Source organism: Suncus etruscus, chromosome 13 (genome assembly GCF_024139225.1).
Source record: "Suncus etruscus isolate mSunEtr1 chromosome 13, mSunEtr1.pri.cur, whole genome shotgun sequence".
NCBI classification, from domain to species: domain Eukaryota; kingdom Metazoa; phylum Chordata; class Mammalia; order Eulipotyphla; family Soricidae; genus Suncus; species Suncus etruscus.
In genome coordinates, this window is record NC_064860.1 from 8,605,297 (window position 1) to 8,620,628 (window position 15,332).

General features: G+C 41.2%; 1 protein-coding gene and 2 non-coding genes across 3 annotated transcripts in view; all 3 read right to left on the reverse strand.

Annotated features, from left to right (window-relative positions):
- Positions 1 to 15,332, reverse strand: part of CRPPA (CDP-L-ribitol pyrophosphorylase A) — a 295,374-nt gene that overhangs the window by 12,382 nt on the left and 267,660 nt on the right. The gene's annotated exons all lie outside the window — the stretch shown is intronic.
- On the reverse strand, positions 14,567 to 14,638 carry TRNAC-GCA (transfer RNA cysteine (anticodon GCA)). The gene has a single exon. It is a non-coding gene; the product is annotated as a tRNA-Cys (tRNA).
- TRNAS-GCU (transfer RNA serine (anticodon GCU)) lies at positions 15,032 to 15,103 on the reverse strand. Its single transcript has one exon. It is a non-coding gene; the product is annotated as a tRNA-Ser (tRNA).

Below are 15,332 nucleotides of genomic sequence, written 5' to 3' on the forward strand. Positions count from 1 at the left end.
GCTACCTCTGGATGGGCGCAGATCCCACTCTGTGTCATAGCTTTCCTAGGTTGTGTCCACCCTGAACTGCACACAGGGGAATACAGGGGCAGGGCCACAAATTATGGAGCCCATTAAGATGTGTCATTGCGCCTCAATTTCCCTGAGCAAGGATTTAGGACTTGTGATATGCATTAAGGTCATCCATGTGCAAAACAAGAAGATAATTTGAGAAAAAAAGATTATTGACCAACAAACATTATTGTCAATAACAGAAATAGAAAACAGAAAACTTTAATCAATCTTTGAAAAATGAAGTTGAGTCTATTTTTCAGAATATGAAAAAAACCAAAAGACAGTCTATACAAAAACAAAACAAAATAATCAAGTTGAAAACAGGAAGTATACAATAGGAAGTTCAAAGTTCCAGAAAGAGGAAATGATTAGAGATAATATAAAACTGGCTGATTTTCTATTCCAATGGACATGTTTTTTTTGTTTGTTTTTTTAAAAAAGATCCTACAGGTACCAGCATATTGGTCTAAAAGTGACACTTGCCAAGAACCTCATCCTGTTCTTTGCTGAGTGACTGTTGTGGGTGGTCACAAGAGATGCAAAGAGCAGGTGAGGTTTACTGACAAAACAAGCACATCAAACCATGAGCTAGTTCAATGGCACGAGGGGTTGTTATATAGTCATCAATGCTGTGGGTAACTTGAGACATCACAGACAAAACTTCTTACAAAATGTGCCTACATTATAGAACTGGAGCAATAAATAACATAGTGGGTAGGTTGTTTGCCTTGTACCTGGCCGACCCTGATTCAAGCATCAGCATCCCATATGGTCCCCCACGCCTGCCAGAAGTGTTTTCTGAATTCAGAGACAGGAGAAATATCTATGTGCCACCAGGTGTGGCCCCAAAACAAAACAAAACAAAACAAAACAAAAAAGTAAGTACAATAGTATTTTGAAAATGCAACAAAATGCCCAGAGCAACAGTGTAGTGGATAGATGAGACTGCCTGCTTTGCACGCAGCCAACCCAAGTTCAATCCCCATCACTCCATATGTTTCCCAGAGTTCCACCAGAAGTGACCCCTAAGCGCAGTCAGGAGTTAACCCTGAAAACTCCCAAATGCTCCAGAACTGACCCCCAAACCAATTTTTTATATTTTTACTTGACATTCCTAAACCAATTAAAAATAACCTTTAGAAAGAAAGTATTGTTGAATCTCCTCTGTCAGAATCACAGTGGAGAAATATTCCATACTAGTTATTCAGGTCAGCAGGAGTGAGGGGAAATCTGTCCCATAAAATTGTGAAATTCCCCAGACAAGGAGCTGTGAAGTCACAGAAAACAAGACAGGGACATGTTAATTTCCTGAGAGTTCTTTCCCTGAAAAATGTATTACAAAATTTTTTGACAAATACAGCCATGGTGTTTGCACCTGACTCACTTTGTTCTTAAAAGAGATATAAATCAAGCCATGAAAAATCATAGTTAAGCTGGCCATACAGCTGAAAGAAAGCAACCTCAGAAGGAGAGGCTGGGCTGAGCCCCTGACCTACTGGGGCCATACCTGCTGCATTCATTATCCATCACTGACACTGTGCCTATAGACTTGTTTTTACCACTCCTTTATGATTATCTGCAGAGACATCATCTGACCATACTTCCAGTATGTCAGTGTTTGGGCTGATATCACTAGAGCTCTTTTGGAGTGAGCATGGGACCCTCCGCCTCCATCCTTCTTCTTCCAGGAGGCCTGGCAACTGTACTCATGCTCACAAACACAGTACCCATGTTAACATCAGACCAACTCCATAGACTCAACCTTTTTTTTTTTTAAAGAACTATAAACCAAGATGTGAAAAATCACGGGTACATCATCCACACAGATGAAAGCTGGCAATCTCGGGAGGAATGGCTGGGAATGGCCTTATCCTGCTGAAGCCATGCTTGCTGCTTCATCCATCACCCATAGTTGCCTCTTTGCCTATGGCCATGCTTAACATTCCTTTATGACTCTCTGCAGAGACACCAATCTGACCAACCTCCAGGTATGCCAGTATTTGGGCTAATATTGCCAGGACTTTTTTTTGAGTGAGTTCAGGCACTCTCCCTCACTTTTGCCTTCTTGTGTTTCGAGAAGTCCTAGCAGCCAAAACACACCCCACAAAAAAAGCCAAAATATCAGAAATAGTGTTTTGAATTCCTGGGCCATGCAGTTATACTTGCAACCATGTGACAACTTAATTTTTGTTTAATTTTGTCACCCAAAAAGAACACACCAAGTTGATACCAATGTGTAGGTGAAGTCCCTTAATGTTCAGAAACAAATCAAATAACAGAATGGTCAGCTGGCAACAAGAAATTACTAAACCTCCAGAAAATGACTTAATAAACTCATTGGAGATACAATAATTTTCACAAATTTTTGGGGAACCATATGAGATGCTGGGATTCGGACCAGCATTCGGACTTCTGCATGCCAGGCAAATGCCTTACCTCCATGCTATCTCTCTGGCCCTTACTTTGATGATTTTTTTCTTCTCTCTTTTTTAAATTATCTTTATTTAAACACTGTGATTACAAATATGATTGTAGTTGTATGATTTCAGTCATATAAAGAGCTCCCCCTTCACCAGTGCAACATTCCCACCACCAATGTCCCAAATCTGCCTCCTCCCCACCCCCTTCACACCTGTACTTGAGACAGGCTTCCTACTTCCCTCATTCATTCACATTGTTAGGATAGTTCTCAATGTAGTTATTTCTCTAACTGCACTCATCACTCTTTGTGGTGAACTTCATGTCATGAGCTTCACCTTCTAGCCCTCATCTCTTTTGTCTCTGAGAATTATCACAAAAATGTCTTTAATATTTCTTAAAACTCATAGACAAGTGAGACTATTCTGCCTCTATCTCTCTCCCCCTGACTTATTTCATTCAGTATAATAGATTCCATGTAAATCCATGTATAGGAAAATTTCATGACTTCATCTCTCCTGACGGCTGCATAGTATTCCATTGTATATGTACCACAGTTTCTTTACCACTCATCTTTTGAAGGGCATCTTGGTTGTTTCCAGAGTCTGGCTATTGTAAATAGTGCTGCAATGAATATAGGTGTGAGGAAGGGATTTTTGTATTGTATTTTTGTGTTCCTCAGGTATATCCCTGGAGTGGTATAGCTGGATCATATGGGAGCTCAATTTCCAGGTTTTGGAGGAATCTCCATATCACTTTCCATAAAGTTTGGACTAGATGGCATTCCCACCAGCAGTGAAAAAGAGTTCCTTTCTCTCCACATCCCTACCAGCACTGGTTGTTCTCATTCTTTGTGATGTGTGCCAATCTCTGAGGTGTAAGGTGGTACTGCATAGTTGTTTTGATTTGCATCTCCCTAATAATTAGAGATGTGGAGCATCTTTTCATGTGCCTTTTGGCCATTTGCATTTCTTCTTTTACAAAGTGTGTGTTCATTTCTTCTCCCCATTTTTTGATGGGGTTAGATTTTTTTTTTCTTGTAAAGCTCTCAGTACCTTGTATATTTTGGATATTAGTCCTTTATCTGATGGGTATTGGGTGAATAATTTCTCGCACTCAGTGGGTGGCTTTTGTATTCTTGGCACTATCTCCTTTGAGGTTCAGAAGCTTCTCAGCTTAATATAGTCCCATCTATCTGTTTATCTCTGCTTTCACTTGTTTGGAGAGTGCTGTTTTCTCCTTAAAGATGACTTTCATCTCAATATCATGGAGTGTTTTACCTACGTGTTGTTCTATATACCTTATAGTTTCAGATCTGATATCAAAGTCTTTAATCCATTTGGATTTTACCTTTGTACATGGTATTAGCTGGGGGTCTGAGTTCGCTTTTTTGCAAGTGGCTAACCAGTTGTACCAACACCACTTATTGAAGAGGCTTTCCTTACTCAATTTAGGATTTCTTGCTCCTTTATCAAAAACTAGGTGGTTGTATGTCTGGGGAACTTTCTCTGAGTACTCAAGCCTATTCCACTGATCTGAGGGTCTGTCTTTATTCCAATACCATACTGTTTTGATAACTATTGCTTTGTAATACAGCTTAAAATTGGGAAAAGTAATGCCTCCCATATTCCTTTTCCCAAGGAGTGCTTTAACTATTTGAGGGTGTTTATTGTTCCAAATGAATTTCAGAAGTGTTTGATACACTTCTTTGAAGAATGTCTTGGGCATCTTTAGAGGAATTGCATTAAATCTGTACATTTTTGGAAGTATTGCCATGTTAATAATGTTGATCCTGCCAATACATGAGCAGGGTATGTGTTTCCATTTCCGTGTGTCCTCTCTTATTTCTTGGAACAGTGTTTTATAGTTTTCTTTGTATAGGTCCTTCACATCTTTAGTCCAATTGACTCCAAGATATTTGAGTTTGTGTGGCACTAATGTGAATGGGGTTGTTTTCTTAATGTCCATTTCTTCCCTGTCATTATTGGTATATAAAAAGGCCATTGTTTTTTGTGTATTAATTTTGTAGCCTGCCACATTGCTATATGAATCTATTATTTATAGAAGCTATTTGGTAGAGTCTTTAGGGTTTTCTAAGTAAAGTACATGTCATCTGCAAACAGTGAGAGCTTGACTTCTTCCTTTCCTATCTGGATTCCCTTAATATTTTTTTCTTGCCTAATTGCTATAGCAAGGACTTCCAGTACTATGTTGAATGGGAGTGGTGAGAGAGGACATCCCTGTCTTGTACCAGAGTTTAGAGGAAAGGTTTTTAGTTTTTCTCCATTGAGGATAATATTTGCCATTGGTTTGTGGTAGATGGCCTTAATTATATTGAGAAAGGTTCCTTTTATTCCCATCTTGCTGAGAATTTTCATCAAGAGTGGGTGTTGGACCTTATTAAATGCTTTCTCTGCATCTATTGATATGACCATGTGATTTTTATTTTTCTTGTTGTTGATGTTGTGTATTATGTTGATAAATTTATGGATATTTAACCATCCTTGCATTCCTGGGATGAAACTTACTTGATAATAGTGAATGATCTTCTTTTTTTAATTTTTAATTATGAGAAAAATGATGCAAAGAGGACAAGATAAAGTTACAGTGAAAGGACAATTGCCCATAAACAAAGTTCTCAGAAGAAATCCCCTTTCTGATGCCTAAATATTGAAATTACAGTCAAAGAACATTAAGAAAAATAAGGCAGAATCCATGTACAATTACTTTGTCCACAAGTCCCCAGATTGTAGTACATTAAACATTTTTAGCAGTACACAAAGCAACCTAAAGCCATGAGATTTATGTGACTCCTTAAACATTGAAGGCATAGTATTTTTTATATTTTTATGTGCATACATATTAGTTTAAGTTAATACCAAAAGTTTAAGAGGTTTTTTTTAAGGGTTAGTCAAAAGGGCACAGTAAAATGATGTTAGAGTGGCAAATATTGTTTGCATAGGCCCACCAAAATATGGGGGACATGGAAAAGAAAAGCCTTGGTCTAAATACAAGGAGACCCCTGCCCCTGAAGTTTCCTGGCATAAGACCAACTCTAGGCTCCATGCAAACTAGTTTATTCAATCCAAGTCATTGTCTGTTGTGCCAATACAGTTTTATTTTTCACTCAGTCCTATTGTTGGCATCAGGTTCTGTATTAAAGATCCTGAAATCTGCACATCCTACACTGAAGTCAGGCTGGTGTGGAGTATCCTCAGTTTCATCTCACAATTAAAGGGCAATACAGAAAGCCCTGTCCAGTAAGCAGGTCATTGTTGTTGTTAAGTCTTCTCAGTTTTAATGGAAGTCTCTTTTGAGTAGGTCGATGTCAGAGCACTGGTAGGGTCTTCCCTGGTAGAGGATTGCCTCCAGGTGATGTTATAGACAACCTTGGATGTTTCGTAGATGTCTTCTCTAGATCAGGGGTGAATGGAGAACGCCCATTCTTCTGAGGCCTGTGCCAGGTCTTTATGTTAATGTTCAGGGAGTAAGGTCCCATTGCACTACAAGATTTGTGTGTTCCCATCTCTATTAGATAAGAACTTATTTGTATGTATATATTTTCCCGTTTTAGTGTGCCTATGCAAACAAGAAATAAAGCCACGTGGCATTATCAGAATATACGTGGGCATAAGAGCACATCCAACAATACCCATGACTTGGTTCAAACATAAGCATTAAACTGAGGGATTCTTTCACACCAAATTCCATATTGAACAGTTCACAAAGAGAAGATAAATAAAAGGGTGAGGGATTGTCACTGTATAAGAGAATATTCAGCAAAAGTTATAGCCATCAAAAAAACACACATAAAATGTTGAAAAGACATACGTGTCCTTTCTATGCCTTTTGTAATAGTTGGGTGGGTGTTAACTCCAGGGCACCACTTTGGTTTGTGACTTAGGACTCTACAGTACTTAAGTTAAAAAGGGTAAATGAGGAGTAATAATGATAGGGGTTAAGAGAGTTAAAGAGAAAAATGATCTTTTATAGGGGTGTGCGAAAGAGCAGAGTACAAAATGGACATTCTGCATATATAAAACATAATTCAATGATAGTGAGTACTATTAATGTATCTGATGTATTATTAATGTATCTGATTTTGAAAATATAGACTGAAAGGAGATTACCAGTGACTGCGTCAAGAAGCTGGGAGGCTGGAAGTTCAGAGCCCCACCCAGACCCTCCTTAAGGAGCCGAATGGGGGAAAGCCTAAGGCACCTTCAAGCTCTGCCAAGGGACCCAACTCGCTGCCTGCCAAACCCCATGCTGCTAGACTCCCGGCTGAATGATCTTCTTGATGAGGCATTGGATCCTGTTTGCCAGGATTTTGTTGAGAATCTTTGCATCTGTGTTCATCAGGGATATTGGTCTGTAATTTTCTTTTTTGGCAGCATCTCTAACTGGTTTTGATATTAACGTGATGTTGGCTTCAAAAAAGCTATTTGGAAGTGTTCCTGTTTTTTCAATTTCATGAAATATCCTGGTCAGGATTGGTAGTAGTTTCTCTTGAAAGGTTTGAAAGAATTCATTCATGAATCCATCAGGGCCTGGGCTTTTGTTTTTTGGCAAATTTTTGATTACGGTTTTAATTTCCTCAATAGTGATGGGGGTGTTTAGATATGCTACATCAACCGTGGAAGGTTATATGAGTTCAAGAATTTATTCATTTCGTCCAGGTTCTCATATTTAGTGGCAATGAGTTTCTCAAAGTAGTCTCTGAACAGCTGGAAACTCTGCAGTATCTGTAGTGATCCTCCACTTTTCATTTCTAATACGCGTTATCAAGTTTCTCTCCCTCTCTTTCTTTGTGAGTTTTGCCAATGGTCTATCAATCTTGTTTATTTTTTCAAAGAACCAACTTCTGCTTTCATTGATCTTTTGAATTGTTTTTTGGGTTTCCACTTCATTAATTTCTGCTCTCAGCATTGTTATTTCCTTCTGTCTCCCTATTTTTGGTTCCTTTTGTTGATCATTTTCTAATTCTATAAGCTGCATCATTACTCTATTCATGTATGCTCCTTCTTCCTTCATGATGTATGCTTGCAAAGCTATAAATTTTCATATCAGTACCGCTTTTGCTGTATCCCATAGGTTCTGATAGTTTGTGTTTTATTTGTCATTTGTTTCCAGGAAAGTTTTGATTTCCTTTTTGATTTCATCTTGGACCCACTAGTTGTTCAGTAGTAGACTTTAATTTCCAGCTGTTAAAGTTTTTCTTGTGTGTCCCTTTATAGGTCACATCTAACTTTAGAGCCTTGTGGTCAGCAAAGGTAGCCTGCAAAATTTCTATTCTCTTGATTTTATGTAGGTATGTTTTATGTGATTAATCCTGAAGAATGACCCATGTAAGTTGGAAAAGAATGTGTATCCAGGTTTCTGATGATGGAGTGTTCTATATATATCTACTAGGCCTCTTTCTTCCATTTCTCTTTTCAGGTTTAGTATATTTTTGTTGGGTTTCAATCCGGTTGACCTATCAAGTTTTGACAGGCCCATGTTGAAGTCTCCAACAATTATTGTGTTATTATTGATAACCTTTTTCAGATTTGTCAACAATTGTATTAAATACTTTGCTGATGTTTAGGAGAGCGATTTCTTCCTTGTACATATCCCTTGATTAGTACAAAATGTCCATCTTTGTCCCTTACAACTTTTCTGAGTATAAAGTTTGTGTCATATGTTATTAGTATGGCCACTCCAGCATTTTAAGGGTGTTGTTCGCTTGGATTATTTTCCTCCAGTCTTTTATTTTGAGACTATGTTTGTTCTTGTTATTTAGGTGTCTTTCTTGTAGGCAGCAAAAAGTTGGGTTCAGTTTTTTTTTTTTTTTTATCCATTTTGCCACTATTTGTCTCTTAATGGGTACATTTAGTCCATTGACATTAAGAGAGAAAATTTTCATGGGATTTAGTGTCATCTTTGAGTAGAAGTTTGGTGTGTTTGTTGGTCTGTCTTGTCCTAAAAAAGACCTTTCAGTTTTTCCTTTAAGGCTGGTTTTGAGTCTGTAAAGTTTCTTAGCTGTTGTTTATCTGTGAAGCTATGTATATTTCTTTTTGTTGTTGTTGTTCTTTTTTTTTTAATTTTTATTGTGAACAAAGTGCATTACAAATCTTTCACTGCATTATTTATGGTACATAGTGACAATGAATGAGGAGCATTCCCACCACCAGTGCTGTCCTCCTTCCGCCCCTGTTCCCGGTATGCATCCCACATATCTCCCTTCTTTACCCCCCCCCCCCAGAATGCTACTGCAACTGGTCTCCACTTTACATCTTGTTGTAGACTGAGCATCCATTCCACTGTCATTGGAGATAAAAAGGATAAGAAAAAAGGGAGAAAAAATTGGTGACAACTACCAAAAAAGAAAGAAGAGAGAGAGTGAAAGAAAAAAAAGAAAAATGGAAGAAAAAAAAATGGACCCGGCAAATAAAAATAAAAATAAATATCTAAATAATAACCACAAGATTGAAAAAGAAAGAGAAAAGTGAAAGAAAAAAGAGAAGGAAAAATAGTCAAAAACTAAGAAATCAAAACAAAACAAGAAAAAGTATGGGTGCTGGAGTGGCAGGGTTTGGCGTTCCCCCCACATTTTTTTTTCATAGGCATTGGGGAAGAAAGGGAATTTCTGTGGCCTAAGAGATTTAGGGTTTCTCCATCCTTGAAGCATACCATCATGAAATCAACCCCTAATGAGGCCCCATGTTCTATAGAAGCTTCTGGAAAGGTTGCAGAAGATGGTTTCACTTTATCTGCACACTTGGACTTGAGAGACATTTGCTTTGCCTCGTTTATTCCACATTCTTTTTTGTTTTTGTTTTTTTTTCTTTTTGGGCCACACCCTTTGATGCTCTGGGGTTACTCTGGCCTATGTGCTCAGAATTCACTCCTGGCAGACTCGGGGTACCATATGGGATGCTAGAATTCAAACCAGGTCTGTCCTATATTGGCTGTGTCCAAGGCAAATGCCTTACCATTGTCCTTTCCCTCTGGACCCTATCCCATATTCTGATAAAATATTCTGGGGTGCTGCCTGGGTAAAATGATGCTTCAGATGATTCTAGGACACATTTGTGTAAAAAGTATCGACTGCCGTATCTTCACCATCAATGTTCCAGAAAACCAGAAATCTGGACCCAGTGTCAGGTGTTAATCAACATTGGAAAGTAGAAGCGGAGGAACAAGTCTCAGAGGGGAAAAAATGAGGGGCACCCGCATTTAAACCGGGACCTCTTTAATCTAGTATTTAATCTAGTATTTAATCTAGCATTTAGTCAAATGCTCTACCCCTGAGCTATGCCCCCACATCTATCACATGATGTAATGAGCACCTTTCGCTTCAGAGTCACTCCCACACCTTCACAGCACAGAGCAAGTGTCCACTTGTCTCTCCATGCTGGAAGGACCAAACAATGATTCTCTTCAAACTCCCCCAACTCTGCTGAACCATCTGTAGGACTCTCCAGAAAGCATTTGTCCCTTACATGACAGTGGCTTCAGCACCCACAGTGGCAGGGACATTAATGCTGGGAGAATTTCAGCATTGTGTCTGCTTCTCTGATATAATAACCAAGTGACTATAATGCAGCTCCTACCACTGTGTCCTACATATATTAGGTATCTCTCCATCAGGACTGTCATCATTGAGGGCCTTCAGAGGGGTTGGAAAACTTTTTGCCATGATTCACATTTTCCTAGGAATCCCACAGGTCCTCTTGGAGCTCTAGGACTCTGTATTATTTGAGTTTTTCTGTCTTTGCTAAATGGACAGAAGGAAAAAAATGTGTACTTCTAGAAGTTTTGGAATCATTTTGGTTCCTCACCAATAAAGTAATGGGAAGGGGTAGAACTTCAGAGGTCCCTTCTGGCCTCTGCTTTGTCCCCACCCTTTCTGAGGCTGGTCTGCAAGAACACTTTTAGAGACAGATCTGGCAGCTTCTGAGAGGAGACAGGGGAGCAGCCTGACTCACCAGGTGAGAGAGACTCACAGGTAAAGGTGCTCATTAGGCTACAAGGCATGGGGCATAGCTCAGGCATAGAGCATTTAACTGAAACCCAAGAGGTTCCTGGATCAAATCTGAATTTTTGGTGAGACCTCATTTGAGGGGGGTTAGGAAGATGAGCGCCCCAGGTCTATAGGATCACAGCTCATCGTTTGACAGCTCCTAGGGCAGCATCATTAGCATCTCTGACTATCTACTGGACCCTATGGTTTCTAGTGAGAGACTCAGGTACCAAAAAGAGGGGCACCTGGATTAAAACCAGGGACCTCTTTATCTGTAGTCAAATGCTCCACCCCTGAGCTATGATCCCTGCTATGTCTAGGTAGCATGATGAGCATCTTTATGTGAGTCCCTCTCACCTGGTGAGTCAGGCCACTCTCCTGCCCTCCTCTCAGAAGCTGCCAGACCTATTCTTAAAAGAGTTTAAATCCAGTGTTCCATATCCAAAGGCAGATGGTCCCTGGCCCTGTGCCGGAGATGTCCCTGCATCAAGCCTTCTTCTAGACCAACTCCAAGCTGTCCCAGGTAGCTCTGGGGCCTCAGTGGACATAGTAGGATGAAGTATCTCCTCCACAAAGAGGAATATTAGGGATACTGCATCTTGAGAAGAGTCTGGGAGGCCTCCACAGACCATGAATATAGCTCTCTGACCATCAATTGAACCCTACAGCTCTCTGAGTGACTCAGGTACCAAAAAGAGGGGGCACCCGGATTTGAACCGGGGACCTCTTGATCTGCAGTCAAATGCTCTGCCCCTGAGCTATACCTCCTGCTATGTCCAGGTAGCCTCATGAGCGTCTTTACCTGTGAGTCTCTCTCACCTGGTGAGAAAGGCCACTCTCCTGACCTTCTTTTAGAAGTTGCTAGACCTGTCTCAGAAGCCTACTTGATTTTCCAGTCCATTTACATGGAGGGTGGGGACTCAACAGAGGCAGGAAAGGGGGTCCAGAACCCCACCTTCTAGGATCTGACCAGGGTTCCAGAATGAGCCCAAATCCTAGAGGTACCACTATCTTCCCTGTGTGTCTGTCTCAGCAAGGACAAAAATGATTGAAATCAAAGCCTTGAGATGTGCCTTTGTGCCTCAAATTCCCTGAGCAGGGATTCAGGTCTTGTGATATGCATTAAGGTCATCCATGTGCAAAACAAGAAGAGAATTTGAGGAAAAAAGATCACTGACCAACAAACATTATTGTCAATAATGCAGTCAAATGCTCTACCCCTGAGCTACACCCCCTGCTGTGTCCAGGTAGTCTGATGAGTATCTTTACCTGTGAGTCCCTCTCACCTGGTGAATAGGCCACTCTCCTGCCCTCTTCTCAGAAATTGCCTGGCCTGTTCTTAGGAGAGTTTAAATCCAGGTGTTCCAGACTCAAAGGCAGATTGCCCATGGTACTGGTATCAGGGTTGTCCCTGCATCCTGCCTCCTCCTAGGCCAACTCCAAGCTGTCCCAGGCAGCCCTAAGACCTCACTGGACATAGTGGGATAAAGTGTCTCCTCCACAGAGAGGGATATTAAGGATACTGCATCCTGAGAAGAGGCTGAGAGGCCTCCATAGATAATGATTATAACTCTCTGACCATCACTTGGCCCCCAAAACTTCTAGTGAGTGACTCAGGTACCAAAAAGAGGGGGCACCTGGATTTGAACCAGGGACCCCTTGATCTGCAGTCAAATGCTTTACCCCTCAGCTATACCCCAGGTATATGCCTAGGTAGCCTGATGAGCTACCTCTAAGACCCTCTCACCTGGTGAATCAGGCCACTCTCCTGACCTCCGTTTAGGAGTTGCCAGACCTGTCCCAGGAGCCTCCTTGCATTCTCCATCCCATTTTCACTGTGGGCCGGGACTCAACAGAAGCAGGAAAGGGGTTCTTGAACCTCCCCTTCCAGGATCTGACCAGGGTTCCAGAATGAGCCCAACTCCTAGAGGTACCCCTATTTTCCCTGTGTGTCTCAGCAAGGACAGACATAATTCAAATCAGAGTCTTGAGCTCTAGGAGAAGCTGTGACAGGAGCAAGGCAGGCTAGTGGTTTTGCTATGGGAGTCGCTGTTTAATTGTTGCCAGAAGAATGTTCCCAATATAAGTTATCTTGGTCCCCAAGATAAACTACAAATGTTAGTACCTTCAGTATTGTTTTGGTGAGAAGCAACATGCTCCAGATGGGAATTATCTGGTATTTTGTCATCTCCAAAAAGCTTTTTCTTTGGCTGAGCAGAGACCAGGCCTGCCTGAGGGTGCACATTTCCCAGGGGTGTTTCTGTCCCTAAATTACATCAGCACAGGTGTTTCTGCAGAAACTTCTGGGGATCCTCTTCAGTGTTCACTGAGATGAGTCAGGAACACAGTCCTTGGAAGTCCCTGAACACTGGCACCACTGACAAGACCTTTTGCTAGGTCTCTACAGACATGTCAGAAAGGGCAACTGTGGCTGTGTGGCTACCTCTGGATGGGCACAGATCCCACTCTGTGTCATGGCTTCTCTAGGTTGTGTTCACCCGGAACTGCACATGGGAAAATACAGGGGCAGGGCCACAGAGTATGGAGTCCATCAAGATGTGCCTTTGTGCCTCAAATTCCCTGACCAGGAATTCAAGTCTTGTGATATGCATTAAGGTCATCCATGTGCAAAACAAGAAGAGAATTTGAGGAAAAAAGATCACTGACCAACAAACATTATTGTCAATAATAGAAATAGAAAACAGAAAACTTTAATCAATATTTAAAAAATGCAGTTGAGTCTATTTTCCAGAATATGAAAAAAAAAAAGACAGTCTATAAAAAAAAAACGAAACATAAATATAATCAAGTTGAAAACAGGAAGTGTACAATAGGAAGTTCAAAGTTCCAGAAAGAGGAAATTATTAGAGATGACATAAAACTGGCTGACTTTCCATTCCAATGGACATGTTTTTTTTTTGTTTGTTTTTTAAGAAAGATCCTACAGGTACCAGCATGATGGACTAAAACAGACCCTTGCCAAGAACTTCATCCTATTTTTTGCGGAGTGACTGCTGTGGGTGGTCGCAAGAGATGCAAAGAGCAGGTAAGGTTTTCCTGGCAAAACAAACACTTCAAACCATGGGCTAGTTCAATGGTATGAGGGGTTGTTATAGGTTACGAACTACTCATCAATGCCGTGGGTAACTTGAGACATCACAGGCAAAACTTCGTACAAAATGTACCTACATTATAAAGCTGGAGCAATAAATAGCAAACAAGTTCCTTGCCTTGTACCTGGCTGACCCTGATTCAAACATCAGCATCCCATATCGTCCCCCACTCCTGCCAGGAATGCTTTCTAAGCTCAGAGCCAGGCCACATGTGTGGCCCCAAAATAAAACAAAACAAAACAAAAAAGTATCTATACTAGCACTTAGAAAATGAAACCAAATGCCCAGAGAGACAGTACAGTGAATAGATAAGACTGCCTGCTGTGCATACGGCCAACCCAAGTTCAATCCCCATAACTCCATAGGTTTCCCAGAGTTCCACCAGGAGTGACCCCTGAGCACAGTCAGGAGTTAACCCTGAGAACTTCCAGATGCTCCAGAACTGACCCCCAAACCAATTTTTTTTTATATCTTTACTTAACATTCCTAAACCAGTTAAGAACAATCTTTAAAAAGAAAGCAATTGGTGAACCTCCCATGTCAGAATCACAGTGGAGAAATATTCCATACTACAAGCCCAGTGGTAGGATATAGTGACAATACTCAAGAAAATTAATGCTTTGCCAAGAGTACTTCATCCAGCCAGACTTATATTCAGGTTTGAAGGAAGGATGCACAATAGCTCAGAAAATTTTAAGACTCAAATCCAGCCTTAAAAGATGAACTGAAAGTTCTTCTTTATCAGAACAAATACTCTGAGTGCATGGAAAGGAATTCTGAACCTATACAAATGCAGGCCACAGTGTGGCAGAAGTACTTGTCACTGAAATGATACTGAAAAGTGATTTGGTTGCAGATGAAAATGCTGAAATACTGGTGGTGCTACTCCAGGAGCTGTCAAATGATGATCTGTGATTTTTACAGTCCAGGACTACAGGTTTTCTCACCTCCCACAAGTGAGATGGGCACCAAAAGGAGGGGGCACCTGGATTTGAACCAGGGACCTCTTGATCTGCAGTCAAATGCTCTACCCCTGAGCTATACCCCCTGCTATGTCCAGGTAGTCTGATGAGCATCTTTACCTGTGAGTCCCTCTCACCTGGTGAATAGGCCACTCTCCTGCCCTCTTCTCAGAAATTGCCTGGCCTGTTCTTAGGAGAGTTTAAATCCAGGTGTTCCATACTCAAAGGCAGATTACCCATGGTACTCGTACCAGGGTTGTCCCTGCATCCTGTCTCCTCCTAGGCCAACTCCAAGCTGTCCCAGGCACCCCTAAAACCTCACTGGACATAGTGGGATGAAGTGTCTCCTCCACAGAGAGGGATATTAGGGATACTGCATCCTGAGAGGAGGCTGAGAGGCCTCCATAGATAATAATTATAACTCTCTGACCATCACTTGGCCCCCAAAACTTCTAGTGAGTGACTCAGGTACCAAAAAGAGGGGGCACCTGGATTTGAACCAGGGACCTCTTGATCAGCAGTCAAATGCTTTACCCCTCAGCTATACCCCAGGTATATGCCTAGGTAGACTGATGAGCTACCTCTAAGACCCTCTCACCTGGTGAATCAGGCCACTCTCCTGACCTCCGTTTAGGAGTTGCCAGACCTGTCCCAAGAGCCTCCTTGCATTCTCCATCCCATTTTCACTGTGGGCCGGGACTCAACAGAAGCAGGAAAGGGGTTCTTGAACCTCCCCTTCCAGGATCTGACCAGGGTTCCAGAATGAGCCCAACTCCTAGA